Source organism: Euprymna scolopes, chromosome 9 (assembly GCF_053919585.1).
Source record: "Euprymna scolopes isolate OS-2025 chromosome 9, ASM5391958v1, whole genome shotgun sequence".
NCBI lineage: Eukaryota > Metazoa > Mollusca > Cephalopoda > Sepiida > Sepiolidae > Euprymna > Euprymna scolopes.
Window position 1 is genome coordinate 112,304,293 of NC_136490.1, and position 17,500 is coordinate 112,321,792.

The 17,500-nt window shown below is 30.5% G+C and overlaps 1 protein-coding gene across 2 annotated transcripts in view; it reads right to left on the reverse strand.

Moving 5' to 3' along the window:
- The window catches only part of LOC145284803 (homeobox protein Hox-C5-like), a 1,273,673-nt gene that overhangs the window by 1,026,182 nt on the left and 229,991 nt on the right, over window positions 1–17,500 (reverse strand). For both annotated transcript variants that reach the window (XM_080133772.1, XM_080133769.1), the window contains exon 2: window positions 9,597–9,665. The gene's annotated coding sequence lies outside the window, so the exon portion shown is untranslated. The remainder of the gene's footprint in view (window positions 1–9,596; window positions 9,666–17,500) is intronic.

Here is a 17,500-nt window from a genome sequence, read left to right on the forward strand (position 1 = left end):
TTATTCTGCTTTAAATTGCCCCCACCCCCATTTTGGGGAGCCTGGCCCCCACACACATACACATTAAAAAACCAAACTCATACAAATGGTCACCCACCTGGTACTGGTCAGCCTCAGCTTAATAATACATTGAAATTTTCGTCACTGAAAAATAAGTTTTTTTGGCCTGTTTGGTCTTCATAGTTTGCTTCTTATCAAACGCAAACGTAAACAGTGTCGATCTAGACTCTAGATCGACGCGAAATAACTTTTTATAAGTGGAATTATTTGAAATCCAGGTACTTATATTATAATATTTTTGCATATTCTCTTAGAAAATCATCCTAAATCTTAGTTAGACAATAAATAAATAAATTAATTATTTCAAAAACTTTTTTTTTTTTTACTTATTTATGTCCGTTTTTTTGTGCAAGACAAAAAATGTCAATTGTTAACTTTTTGGGAAAATTTAACATTTAAAATTTAATTAAAAATAGTAGAAATGTTTTACATTATTCTGTTTTCTATATGATAAAATTCAGCGTTTTATCTTTCTGGAAAAAAAATTACTCAGATATAATGGATTTTAATAAATGTAATTTCGTTTTAAAAAACAACAACAACTTGATTTTGCGGCCATTTTTGCGTTATATATATATATATATATATATATATATATATATATATATATATATATATATATATATATATATACAGAAAAAGCAAGTAATGTATGAAATCCTTAGTGGGACAATTCATTGGGTAGCAGAACAAAAGGGTAACAAGAAAATAATATCAATTAAGCATTAAGATCGAGAGCGAACAACTGATATCACGAACTGATTTCTGTATCTCTATCACATCCTCCTCTGAGTTCAAATGTACATACTGTCATTGACACACTTATTAAAAACAACATGGTGTTGTGTGTGTATGTGCGCGTGCGTGTGTGTGCGCGCGCGTGTGTGTGTGTGATTTATCAGTCTGGCAACAACTCTCAACCAGTTCGACATTGGGGTGAAATAAATTTATAACAACATTTGGCCAGTTTTGTTTTCTTTATTTAATTTAAATCGGGTAAGGGATAACTTCCCTAATACATCTAACAGGTTATAAAAAGCATGCTCTTTTAACCCAAACTATACGGCAAAACACAAACAGAACCAATCAATTAAAATGGGCATGCATCAATTTCAAAACGCAAAACTTTATATTTACATCTGCTTAAAATGAAATTACTGCGGCAATATTCAGTTTCAATTATTTTTGGCATTGTTGCAATTTCTATTTGACTTGTAGTTTAGGCATAGGGTTTTATTGTAACATATATGTTACAGTTCCAGTGTCCGTTTCAAATTACAGTGGAGAGAACGTTTGATTAAGGGCTAACATATTATTGAAGATGATAACATCAATATTTAATTGGTCGTCTTTTGTCAACTGTTTTTATTTTTACGTAGATAATTCTTAATATTTCCGTTACTCACATAATTCTGGCGAAAAGTTATTTAAAAATTTAAAAATGACAGTACATATATACGCCACGTCATTTCAGTGACGAATCGTATACACACACGAAGACAACCACAAACACACACACATACACACACACACACACACACACACACATATATATATATATATATATATATATATATATATATATATATATATATATATATAGTAAGTTATAAAATGTATATGGCGATTAAGCTACACTAAATATTCCGCGTTTTATTCACTCTAGGATTATTCAGGCTTATGCCTGAAGCCTGTAGCCTGAAGCCTGAAGAATCCTAGAGTGGATGAAACGCCGAATATTCAGTGTAGCTTAATCGCCATATACATTTTATAACTTACTAGCTAGCTCTACCTACGTATTGAGCACTTTTGAAGTAAATACTTTACTTTACGCATAAATCTATACTTTCGTATATTAATTTTATGTGAGTGAATTAAGTTGTTATATATATATATATATATATATATATATATAAATACATATGTGTTGGTGTATATATATATATATATATATATAAACACACATATATATGCACATATAAACACACACACACACACACACACACATATATATATATATATATATATATATATATATATATATATATATATATATATATATACGTACACACCCGTCGTTTTTAAGTTAATACTTTCCTCGTTTTTAATAATATGCTATTTTTTAAAAAAAGCAATTTCTATCTTAGACGGCTTTCTCACAAATGCAATATTCGCCTCCTTGAGAATTATGTATATTTAATCTATTAAGAGTCTAAAAATATGCTGTTTGTAAAATGAGTGTAATTCATTTTCTTGGATTGTATGTCTCTTGAGAATTAATATTTCAAAAAGAAAAATCGTTTTTGTGATTAATTGCAAGAGACGCCAAATGAGCATTTAGAATTAAGGGTCGCCTAATAAACATTTATATTCTGATAAATTATGAAAAGATTGTAATTGTATACATGCATTTTTTTGTCAAAAGTGTAATATTTTTTTAAACATTGGAACGAAAGTAGAATTTAATATAACCTGTAGGGCCCGTTCATCTTTACCTTTGGTACATATTTCGTCAAATAGATTTATCATGAAATTAATCAGCATTATAAGTGAATTAGGTAGGCTGAAAGTCCAGTACGATGCGGAATACTATTAAAATGCACCCACTTAATCGTCGCGTTCCAAAGAAGTTTCAGGCAGAATATGCATTTTAATATATAAGCAGTAAACCAAAATCATAGACTCTCTAGCAGATAAGCTACGTCATCGACTCTCTAGCAGATAACCAAAATCATGGGCGCTCTAGCAGATAAACCAAATCATTGACTCTAGTAGATAACCAAAATAATGGACTCTGTAGCAGATGACCTAAATCATGGGCTCTTCCCTCTATTTCGACGTATGAGGTTTTTACAACTTTAACTTTTTAATTTTGTGTATGAGTCGCAGATGACGTTTCAGTTCAGCCAATGATCAACAAAGTCCCTCAATTCTGCAAGATTTAATTTTTGATGTATATGACTGGGAAGGCGGGCGATACTTTATTTTCTCCCTAGTAAACTTGTAAACCTCACTGGCAAAATTGTCTCCGAGATGGATGTATTTGCTGATAACGAAACGCTCTGTAACATGAACTATGGGGGAATAAATGAGTGTATATTTAAGGGCATGGATAAAAACTTGAAGCGTCTTTGTCTGTGGCGAAATGTGGAAAAAAATGGACGGTAACATTCAATACTGCTAACACTTAGCGTCTTTTCTGTAATAATTACAAGAAATCTTCTCAACCACTGGTTGCCATCGCTAACGATACACTATCTGAAAGCTCTTCGTTCAAACGCCTCTGCTAATATTCGCAGACCACATTAATTGAACAAAGACAAGGCTGCTGCGATGAATGTGGGCTCTCACTAATCTGCTAGAAAGTTACTAATACTTGATAGTATATTGCACCTTTACAAGATTAATATCCACTAATGCATACCGTATTGTTGCCAGATCTGGGCTGGTACACGTGCTACTAGTCTCTCATTTGTAGATACTGGTAAAACGAGTCGCCACTCTAATAGGTCTTGCATTGTAGACGAAAATCAAACCTGTGTTCTACCGTCTAAATGTTGCAATTTTGTGCCTGTGTTACAAGTATTTAAATGGAATTTACTCGGACGAACTCAACCCACTTCTATCCTGTCGCCGTAATATCTCTGAATGACTCGACAAACAAATAAATCCTACCTTTAAACTGTACAGATCCCTAGATGTTAAAAAAAAGCATTCTACTCAAATACTTTGTACTTCATAGTTTAGATTTGCTAGACTTTGAAATTCCCTCCCATGTCCCTGCTTCCTTGCCTGTACTGATATACAACATTTCAATTGTAATGAGAGCAGACATCTCGTCTCAGCACTAAAATCATCACCGTAAATTTGGTCACTATAAGTAGGTTCTTATCTAAATTTCGCAGCTTCCTTTGTTTAGGGTGAATTAACAATAAATAATATATAGTGTCAATATATTCTAGATTCTCTTAAATAATTTACATATTTCTCGGAAAAATATTAGCACTTTCATATTAAAATTAAATTTGATCCATACACATTAGGCACCAATTAAGCGATATTCTCTGAATTACAATGACTTATTAAGAATTGTTTACTCGGGACTGTTAGATATATTGTAGAATCAAAAGAATGTAATGTTAATGACATTGAAATAAAAAATTATAGAGATATGGATTGGTAGAAGTGTGTCTTGTTTTTGTTTTTTTTTTTATCTCGGTAATGAGATTAAAATCTGCTTTCATAATATGCCGTTCAAAAATGAATTGGACTTGTCTTGTAACGATATTAGATAAAATAAAAAATTACATTTTTTCGTCAAATAGATTTGAATATAGGAAATGGAAAGCTAGGCCATAATGCGTCAGTAAATGTTTCATCTAGTTGCAAAATGCGTTGCGAAGCATGATATGAAATAGTAAAAAAAGAAAAAAAAATCCGGGAAAAATTAGCCTCGACCCCAGTAATCCCACATGATTGATATCATGGTTAGGCAATAAAAAGCCCTCGTATTTAAGATATTTATTTACATCCTTTATCTCAATGTTGCAATCCAGGTTACTGCTTATATAATTTCGCGAGTTTTGGATAATCTGTAGCCAATCGAATGACTAAGCGTGATGGAAGCTCGATACTGAGGATGGAAAGGCAAATGCTGACGTGTTCCGAATTTCATTAAAACGCCATGACATGGTTGAGAAATACCAAACAGGGGTTTTCCAAATGAAAAACTATCGCATACGAATGTAGTAATAATCAACCAGCAGAAATGTATGATGCTTGAAAATAAGCAGGTTACTCCACATATGCCATTAAAAGACTTTAATAGAAACAACTTTTTATCAAATATATCTATATATTAATAGTAATAATAGCGATTATGTGCATAAATATAAGCATTACAGCCTTGTAACTGTATGCTAATCTAAATGAACTGTCCATGAGGTGAGCTTATTTTGTAGAGCTATCCTATTGTGAAACGTAATACAGAGTTTTGTATTCCCAGCGGACTATAACATGGTCATCTTCAAATCTAAGGTAACTATTTTTTTATTGAGTTGTTTATTTAAATAATCTAGCCCTGACCAAGTTTCACCCTGCTGATTTCGTTGTTCAGCCATCTTCCTAACACGTAACCTTTATTTCGAGTAGCCTCCTGGCGTCGATAAGTTAAGACCGATCCAAGTAAAAATAAAAACAAAACAAAACAAAACAAATATGTTATTAGTCCAACCAACCTACTCTCTCTCTCTCTCTTTCTTCTCGTAGTCATGTCTATCTTTGTCACTCCAGTTTTCACCTGGTCTATTTTGTTGCTACCTGTGTCTGTTTACCTTCGTTCCGTACTCAGAAATTAATAAAGTTCTGCACCTTAAATTAGTCCGTTGCAGTATGCTATACCTGGTCAAGTTTATTCTGTATGTACAGGCTCTATGGCTATTTGTATGTCGGTGGTGTTTGCTTGAGAACTTCCTTTTAGGCTTAGAGCTTTGTCCTATCTGGTGTTCACATTTTGAAAACAAATATAATGATGGGTGTGTAGATATTTTTTTTTGTTTTAAACGATGATACGGTTATATATACATATATATATGTATATATAACACATATATACATATATACACACACACACACACACACACATATATATATATATATATATATATATATATATATATACACTGTTAAGCTAGTCATGTATGCTTTTAGAACGGTTGCACAATTTCTTGAAGTTGCCCGATACTTTGTTTTTAGACATTCTAAAGTGTATGAAAACAATGATGGCAACATTTCTCATGTTGCTAAACGAAAAACATCAGCAACACTATGCCAGCATTAGATCACACGAGTTTATTCAATTATTCAGAATAATATTGACGAGTGCCTCAAGAAGTCAATGAGATCAATTGCAAAAATCTTCGATAAAACTCCTATGTTATGAAGAAATTCTAGTTTATGTCTGAGACCACCAAAGAAAATGGTTTTGTAAGATCCTACGGACTTTTAAACAAACTGACACATGCGTCTTAACAAGACATGCTTGGGGGTTTTTTTTCAGACGAAAAGAACTTTGATCCGGACAAAAAGGTAAAGAGAAGTCGTGCGCACAAAATGTCCTGCAACTGTTATGCATTCGGTGGTTGTTAGCAATAAAAGACACGTGATGCCACAAAATATCTTTCCGCAAGAACTATGTATCAATTCTGCTGCTTACATTGATGTCATGGGTATTGTTGTTAAGCCACGCATCGATAAAGAAAGAAATGGAAAGCCCTACATTTATCAACAAGACTCTGCACAATCACATAAGGCTAAAACTACTCAATAAGGGTTAGTGAAATGTTTTCATGATCACATTACACCTAAATTGTGGTTTTCAAACTCTCCAAAACTTAATTTGTTGAATTATTACGTGCGAGGCGTCGTAGCTGTTAATAGATATAATCACAACACCAAAATTCCCTGAATAAATCCATAGAGTAATGGAAGATATCTACGAGGGCCATCCTATTTACGCGCCTTCCAAAGGTTTAGGTCTCGAATAGAAAATGTTATTGAAGCAGAACGAGATTTAATTGAATGAAATTATTAAATAAGAGTGTTGCTTATATTCTATTTTCATTCTATTTAATTACAGATGCGTTGTTGTTATTGTTTGTGTATCTATTACCCATAAAAATGTAGATATTCTTAAATCGTTGACGCACCATGTATATATAATGAGATAAGGTATTTGTACTACGAGCTCATTTTTCGCTCTGTGCCAGCTATGCAGAGCCCATTCATTATTGAATATAAACAATGATGCACTGTCCTGTGGAATCGTTCAGAACGGTCGAGTGAATATTAAATGTAAACTCTATAAATATAGATTATTTTTTACGAACAGGTATTTTAGTACCTTCCACTAATGGATCAGAAACATTTAAAACGTTGTACCTTAAAACGTTACTCACGCAGACACACACACACATGCATACATACATATATATATATATATATATATATATATATATATATATATATATATGAGAGAGAGATGAGTGCGAGGATATTTTTGAGTAGATCTCAAAACAACTCAGAATGAAATATAACGTTAGTGAAAAATACTCTTGAAATAGCTCAAAGGTCACAGAAAATGAATGGTAACGAGATTAAGCTAAAACAAATGAAATTGCCATAAACTAAAAGGATGCTGGCATCATCCACTTCATAACTGTCGACGTAAGTCCAATCTACTCAAAATGGATTTTATCATCTAATTATAATGACGCACTAACGTACACCATATACATCTTGTTATAGTTTTTGTTACTTTTTATGGTGTACCCAAGCTCCTCCTTCAGTCAAAGATAAAAGGCATCTTCTATTTTAGCATCCGTTTTTTTTTTTGTCATCACGTATGAAAACGATTGGGTATTATATTTCAAGAATATTATCCTTAGAATAATGTTAGATTGGATACATGCATTTCCGTTCGGTTTTTCGTTATGTTACCATTCTACATTTAGAAAAGATATCGTTAACCCTTGACTAATACAAACCAATATGCAAATTTTAGTCGGTTTACGACTTTACTATCTCTCATTCACGTGTCAGTATATCTCGTACATATATACTATTAATTCTATTTGTTTTTTTTTAAATTAATGTAACTTTTGTTAATGGTCACGTATTTACATCAATGTATTTACTTGACGTTATGACAGATAAATAAAAACGTTGATCAACAATACACAAAAAAAGTTTGGGAAGTTAATTATTTTAAAATAAACATATAGATCTTTTTTTAAAAATTATAGTCACACGTTTTTGCACGAATTCTTTTGAGCTTTTTCGATCATATTTTCACTCACGCCACTGTTTGTTTATTTATCCCAACCAATTAAGATAATTCATTTCCTCCCACTGTCTGCGTTATAATTTCCTCCTTATTAAATCTGTTGGGTCATCTAATACATGTGGTCATCAGATAAAGGTTTGTGGATCCTAGTGTTAATTAAATTTTAAACGATACTCACGTGTTTAGATGTAACATTATCGACGGTTATATATAATAATTAGGGCTATGACAACAGAATATTCTTTTCATTGTTTTGACTCTCGACTATATATCTGACACAGACACAACTAAACAACCGAGAACCACATTCCTCTCCATAAAAACATATAAGATATCAATGGATATATACATGAGAATCAAAACCAGGAAAAGAAGATTGTTTTCATAGACACACACACACACACACACATTTTTTTAAACATATATATATATATATATATATACATATACATATATATATATATATATATATATATATATATATATATATATATATATATATATATATATATACTGGAAAATAAAAACAACCTAAATGAACAGATATGTAAATATATATTGCCTTGGGCATAAATACCTATTTTCGAAATTACTAAGACAGGTGTGAAATAATCCAATTATATGCAAATTCTACCTATCTTTCTTTGCACTGTTCTGTTTAAAAAATTAAGTAAAATTATATCATAATATTTTCATACCGAGTAACAAAAGAAACTAGCAATCAAAAGAGTATTGTCAGCTGCAACATCTATTTTAATAGTAAAGACCTTACTCCTTTAAAAAAAACATTCCCTATTGACATTACAAATAAAAATGGCCTCTCTCTTTCCTTATTTACATCATATATTTGATTTTAGTTGATGTAACAGTCGTGTAAACTAATTGATTTTTATTTACTTGCTCGAGTAATAAATGACGATATACGCACAGTAAATGTAACATATATAGAATGAGGTTTGCTTGAACTTATCTCATGTGAAAGGTGTCCCGTTGATTAAGGATCGACTCTGCTTGCAACAACTTTCTGAGTCTGGTTTTGTCGGAATGCAGTCAAACGTAACAGTGAAAGTGGACAAATGATACCAAGCCATAAGCTCATAAGTGTTTATACAGACTGACCCAGTTTACCCTCAAGAAAACAGCAATTAACTTTTACCTTTTACCATTTGATAAATCTACGCGATTTTTGCAGGAGACAATGACACTCATTTATTTGTTTCTCTCAAAATTCCTCAATGAATAAAATGTTCACAACTAATTACATATCATGAACAACATTGTTTTATATTAATACTTTGTGATGATTTTTACCTCCATTGCACATATAATAATATTTTTATTGAAAAAGATTTCTGCCTCAACAGAAAAATGTTCAACACCATGTTTAACCAGAAAATTATTTTACCGAATACTATTAATATTAAACTCTAAAAAGGAAGATACTAGAATTTAAACAACAAAAAACATTATTTTCACTCATATGTTGTGCTACATGTATTGTGTATATGTAAAAATTCGAATGCAGCATAATTCACGTTATAAGAAGTTTTCTTCTCTCTGTAACAAATGCTGCTATGTCGCCAGAGCAACCATATATTATTTCAAACAAGTAGGCTACAGATTGAAAGTGTACTCGCGTTTTCAAATTAGAATCCTCAACATACAAAATAAAACTATGTTTTGGAAATCTTACCTGCAGATTTCTTTTTTTCCTTCAAAACTGTTTGGAAGAAATCCTTGTTAGCAGTTGATTCTTATGTATCTGTAAGCAACAAAATACAAGTACAATAAAATGTGTTTTTAAAAATATATTAATACTGCCACGCATTTTAAAATATGCTGTCAATTATATTTCACCTTTTATTTATACCGATCCTTTATTTCTTAAACTTAACGTAACCACAGAGCATATAATAAAGAAATGACAAAAGTGTGTATTGAAAATTTCAGGATGTTGACCATCTAATAATTTATTCCTCTAATTACATCGACATTCACATTTCTTTACAAAATCTGTTTCGTAGCGCAAAATCATTCATTAAATTATTACATCCACCAATGAATCTACTCCGCCCTTAATTGATTGTAGTTGCTATTTCCTCTGAGGAGGCAAGTCAGAATAGATTCATTGATTAATATAACACTTAAATGAGTTTACGCTAATAAACAGTTTCTGTTAAGAAATATGAATCCCGACGTAATTATGGAAATAAATTGTAAGATGGTCAACATATTTGGAATATTTGGAAATTTGGAATATAGACTTTCGTCATTTGCTTTAATTTTGATTTCAAATAATATATCTTCAAAAAGTTTTCGCTATAATACCTTTACTTTTAATATCAATTTATAAATCGGTTTCGATCTCTCAAATGGTTTAAATTACAATCGTTTTAAAACAATCGTGACCTTTTTTAAGAACGGTGAATATAAAATGAAAAAAAAAATCCGAAAAAGCATCTCTTCAACATTTCGGATTTTGTAATCATGCTAAAATACATTTTCTTTTCTCTTAATTGATTGATAGTTGCTATTTCTTCTGACGAGTGAAGGCAGCATAGATTCATTGATAAATATAATAATTAAATGAATGATTTTGCGCTACGAATCAGAACATACTTGAGGTATTTTAATTTTGATTTTAATAATATATTTTCAAACAAGTTTTTTTTATAATGCCTTTACGTTTGATATTATTTAAGAGAGATGTTTCGCACTTTCAAATCGTTTAAATTACAATCGTTTTAAAACAATTATTTTCTCTTTTAAGAACGTTCAATATAAAATGATCAAAAAAAGCAAATTCGCAGAAATTAATATTTCCATTAAATCTGCACCACAAACAGATGCAACAGCTTGCGATATCAATGACGCGTTCGGCACAGAGACTGCTACTGGACGCACAACACGATGATTGTTTAAGAAATTTCCTGGACGTGCCGAGAGTCTTTAAGATGATGAGCGTTTTGATCGGGCATTGAATGTTAATTAAGAACCTTAGTCGAATCCGATTCGTTCAAAACTATTCGGGAAATTGCTTCTGAATTTGAAATTACGTATACGACAATATCTAACCACTTTATAGAGACCAGAAAGACAAAAAAGAAACTTGATAAATGGCTGCTTCAAGAATTGAACGGAAACCAGAAGAAGTGCCGTTATGAAGTGTCATCTTTTCTGTCTTTTACGTAACAAGAACGACCCGTTCCTCAATTTGGTTGTGACTTGCGATGAAATGTAGGTTCTTTAAGATAACCGGCGACGATCAGCTCAATGGTTACGACGAACCTCCACCAGACTTCCAGAGTTTCACCAAAATGGTAGTCTGTGATCGGTCTCATGCAGTACAGTGTTTAAAAAAAAGGCGAAATCATTACAGTGGAGAAGTATGTCAACAGATGCATGGAATGCATGAAAAAACTTTGACAACATCACCGAGCATTAGTCAACAGAAAAGGTCCAATTTCCTGAACGACAATGCCCAACCGAAGGTTGCTAAATCGACACTATAGAAGTTAAACGGATTGAGCAACGAGAATTTGCCACATCCGCCATATTCTCCAGAACTCTCACCTACCGATTACCACGTTTTTTCAAACATCTCGACAACATTCTGCGTCGGAAGTGCTTCAAAAACCTAAGCAATATCAAAAACACTTTCAGCGACTTTATCGCCACCGGAACGCAATATTTTTATGTTACTGGCATAAATAGACTTGTCTTCTGTTGAAAAAAAATGTGTTGATTCTGATGGTTCTTATTGCGATAAATAATTTTTTCTTCAAGCCGATATATTTTTGTTTGAAATTAAACATTAAAAACCGCAATAAATTTATTTTCTACCATACTTGTTATATATATATATATATATATATATATATATATATATATATATATATATATATATACATACATATATATATATATATATATATATATACATACATATATATATATGGGGGTGTATCTGCGTCTGTGTGTGTCTGTGTCTGTGTGTCTGTGTCTGTGTGTCTCTCTCTCTCTATCTATCTATCTCTGTATGGGAGTGGATGTTTACATGTGTATATATATATATATATATATATGTACATATGTGCAGATAATCTTACAATGATTAAATCACTCTGACAGACGTTAAAAATCATTTAATAAATAAAAGTTTAAATTTCCATAATATTTCTTGCGGGAATCGAATTCATTAGGTCCTTGCTTATGAAACCAGAGATGGTTTCTGTTACCAGGTTTGAATTTATCGACTGGTGTTAATCGTGACACCCTGCACTGAAGATACCCGAATGGATGAAACACTAGCGTCTGTAGGTATTAAATAATTATTATAGTAAAAAAAAAATATATATATATATATATATATATGTAGATATATATATATATATATATAAAACGATCAATATATATATATATATATATATATATATATATATATATATGAGTATATATGTATGTACGTTTATATATATATATATATATATATATATATATATATATATATATATATATATATATATATATATATATATATATATATATATATATATATATATATATATATATATATACAGCCAACCCAAAGATGCATGAATAAAAGACGTTCCTTTTTTAGCTCCTTGGGCCAACTATTTCAATTGGTGACGAATGTTAGAAAAAAGCATACCAAATATTAGATATCTGTACTACATTCACCCTACCGCTTTGAATAAATTCAGAGATGTTCTAATGGAAATGTAACTGTTACATTTATTTTTATTTTTATTTTATTTTATTATATATTTACTGATAGGCACACCCACACGCACACACACACATACATCCATATATACTGGATAATTATATTAAGAAAGCAATTATATTTAAAAACAATTGGGACAAGATCAAAGTGTAGTATCTGTTCCGGCAGATGCTGCACTTAAGATAATTTGTACCAGTCAATGGAGGGGAAACCCTCTATACTGGGACAATTATTATTTTTGGTAACCAGAGTGACCCCTTTTAGGGGAGCTGGTTTTTACCTCACATTAAAAACGGCCTTGTGCCTAATTTGCTCAGTGGGGGAGCAAATAAACACCATCTGTTCTTCAGATGCTGCACTTCCATTTCTTGTTCTCTTTTGGTGGAGGAGAAATCCTTCACGACTGAGACAATTTTTATTTTTGTACCTTTTCTCCACGTTAAAAAACGACCCTGGTGTCTAACTCTGTCCCGTGGGGAGGCATAGTAAATAGGTATATATATATATATATATATATATATATATATATATATATATATATATATATATATAGAGAGAGAGAGAGAGAGAGAGAGAGAGAGTGAAATACTTACGAAGCAGTTGCTTTTGTCGTGCACGGTAATATGTGTGTACACACACGTACATACACTGTGTATACACACAAACACACACACACACACACATATATATATATATATATATATATATATATATATATATGTGTGTGTGTGTGTTTGTGTGTTTGTGTTTGCGTGCAAAGTATTCATTTAATTGCACGTACATTTAGTTTACTTTGCTACATAATTTTGTAGAATAAAAATAGGGGTTCTCTTATTTTCATGGGGGTTGTGCACGCACGACTGCACGATAATTTAACTTTATACATTCGATATTTTAAATGAAATGAACATTGTTTTCGGTAACAATTTTTTATTTGATAGCGCAACAATATCCCTTTATAATTAAAATGGTTATATGCATGTTTACATCTGAAACGAAGGCATTTCTTTGTTTTATTTAATTTTCCACTGTCCATCGATAATATTTAGATTGAAATTTTATCTCCTTTCCCATTGCTAATATATGTGTGTAGAAGAAGTTCATTGTACATTCTGAATGTTTTGTTATTACAGAAATATTTTTCAAATGTGTGTGTGTGTGTGTGTGTGTTTAATTATAAGTAATAAATATTTATAAATTTAAATTAAACAACTAGAAAATGGTTGCGTTATTTTGCGGTTCGATTTGAATGTTATTGTTGGTTAAAGGGAGATAACTATGATCGTTTTGGAAATTTCATATAGCGTTGGAAAATGTGTGTTGCGGATTTCTACAGAAATTAATATACGCCATTGACAATGTTTCCCTTAAAAGGCATGATAATAAATTAACTTATAGAGAACATTTTTTTTTATGAGGTTTGTTCTATCCATAACTAATCTGAGTGAAATATTAGATATCGGATGATGAACGTTCAATTGTAGTGTTCGTATATAATTCATAAAATGCATAAACTAAAGTGTGCTTTGCTTCTTCACTGCTTGTTTGAGTTTTATAAAACTTTGTGACAACAATAGTAATTAATAAAGAACGACCCATAGTTTTTTTTAGATGAATTATCTAAAACTCATGCGGAGTGGACACATATTCATAAAATATATAAAAACGCATGGAACTGTCATTTACACTGAGCATTTATATTAATAAAATAATTCATCCTTACTGTGTTAAGATACAATACATTATTATATTATGAGCATAAACTATTTATCTAGCATTTAGGTAAGTGAAAATTAGCGACAGTCTACTGTACTAAAGCGAATATATTTACAAAAATATTAAAAATAATACATTAATCATAAAATTATATTTACCAGAATCCATTAGGTGTTTCATATAAACAATTTATACCTGTTGATATTTTGTTCATATTTTCAATAAACGTAAAAGTATTTACGACAGATTATCACATATTAAACAATACTTTATAAATGGGAAATAGTGACACGTCATCTAAGAAATGTTTTTCGTAAAACTCATCTTTTGTGTAACAATTTAATATAAAAAGAAGTATGAAATAATTTAAAAAATAGTCCGAAAATCATATTGAAATAAAAAAAAATCATGAAAATGGCGAAGTAAACAGAAAGGTTTACAAAAATGAAAGTAAAAAAAAGAGAAAAAAAAAAAGAATGGCAACGAGGGATACGCACGGCTAGTCTTTGCATCTACATTATTTTTTTATTAAATAAAACTTAAAATACATGTAGAATTATAAATTCTATACATAAAGTTGATATAAAAATTCATAGAAAATAATTTGAACATAAAAATCATGAATTAAATCTGACGTAACAACTGCATCATCTGTTTGTCAATAAAAAGTACGACAAAATATAAGAGAAGTTGTATTTATTTTTCAGATGCCAGACCACATACTCATATAATATAAAAAAGGCTATATATCTGGCTGTCTGTTTTTCTGTCTCCATATTTCGATCTTCTTTCGTAGAACAGCGCTAGAGACCTTAAATAGTTAACCATTTTATGTATCCGTTCTTTTATATTTTTTTAACCGATTAAAACAGTTTTCAAGAAGTCAAAATTGGGTCAGAATTAAAAAAAAAATCGATATAAATTTTCTACATGTATCTGATTTTATTTTTTATTTGAATGTACAATCAATTCACATGCGTTTCACGTTAGTTCAGTGGTAACCTCACCAACTTTCAATGCTACTGTTTTGTTTTCGGTTTCGATTCTAGCTAATAGAATCGAAATACACATTTTTTTAGTTTTGAAATCACGAGTTTATAATAATATATATGAAATCTGGAAAAATTAAAATATCACATTAAAGCGCATTTTAGGATACGTCAATGCCGGGCGTTCCACTCGCTAGTCAATATTTATAACAAGTTCGCAAAAAATCTTTCATGTTCGGACCAGTTCAACTAAACTGATTGATTAATAGAGTTATTGCGGGTATTACTGGGTTTTGGCCCTCCAAACTTTGTATAATAAACGTTTTTAAACGCGGGAAACTAAACAGAATATCAATTAAATCCTTTCTCTAATCCACCGAAGTAGATTGTTCTCGTTCTGTAAGCTTTATCAATATATTGACAGCCTTCAGTCCCTGTAGGGGACATAGGTCATCCGCCACTTTGTAGATGATTTTCTGACGAGGAATTCTCATTTTTACATAAATTTTAGTTTCCCACCCATTTTTCTTAAAGAAAAAAAATCAAATTCGCATTCTTCGCCCCTGACGAGGATGGCTAAAACATTTAATATCTACAAGAACACTCTTCTCCATCATATATATATATATATATATATATATATATATATATATATATATATATATATATATATATATATATAAGCAAATAAAGGTGTAAACAGTATATATATATATATATATATACATATATATATGTATATGTATGTATGTATGTGTGTGTGTGTGTGTGAAAATCGTTTTGTCTGTGTACATTGATCTATCAAATAACTCTTTCAATTTTCGGTGTACAGACTCAAGTTTTTATATTAGGGATATTGTGATTTGTGAAAATCTTTTTAATTTGTTTTCGGCCAGAAATTTGGCTGTCAAGGGGTCAAAGTTCAACGATTTAACCTTTGAAACCTCTGCCTATTTGGGGTGTACACACTTGAAATTTTAGACGTAGGTTACTTGGACACGCATCAAGCTTTTAAATTTGATTTGAGCCCAAAGCAATAAATGTTAAGGGGTTAAAATTTGAGGCAAATTAAAACAAAAAAAATTACGTCTATACCAAATTACTCATCCAATTTTTGGTCTAAATATTTTAAATTTTAAATAAAGTGTATTCAGATATAGAGCAAAATTTTTATCCGTGCTTTGGCCAAAATATGCCAAGGGGTCAAAGTGAGAAAAGAGAATATCTTTACGGTCTCTAGCAAACTATTCAGCCAATTTTTGGCTCTAAACATTTGAAATTTTACATAAAGGGTATTAAGGCATGCAGCAAGCTTTTTTTAATCTGTTTATGGTGAAAATTTGGCTTACAAGTGGTCAAAGTTGATAGACTTGACCTTTACAGACTCAAGCAAACTCTGTTGACACTCTTGGGCACAAAGGGCCTTAAATTTTAGACGTGAGTTACCTGCCTGGACATTGGCCATTATATATATATATATATATATATATATATATATATATATATATATATATATATATGCATTATATAACTTTATGTTCATATATATATATATATGCATTATATAACTTTATGTGCATATATATGTATATATATGCATTATATAACTTTATGTGCATATATATATGTATATATATATATATATATATATATATATATATATATGCACATAAAGTTATTAACAGTACATAGAGCTCGAGCAAAGCCGGCCTGAACTGCTAGTATATATATATATATATATATATATATATATATATATATATATATATATATATATATATATATATATATATACACTCACATATAGAGAGGGAGAGATTGGGAGTGAGAGTAAAAGATAGAGATAAAGAGATGCAGATAGATAGATTGATAGATAAATAAATAGATATATAGATAAATAGATAGATATAGGCGTGTGCCGTATAAGGAATGATTTTTACCAAACTTCTATATAAACTTGTCGACATACTTAAAAATTTATATATAGTGTGTTCGGACCTGTGCAACTGATTATATTTTAGCCGATAAGAACACTTGAAAAGTGTTAATTTTTTTGTTTAAATTATGACATTGCATGCATAAATTCCGTAAATGTGCATAATCTTCGTGTGCAAAAATATACATATATAAGTGTAACCACGACGT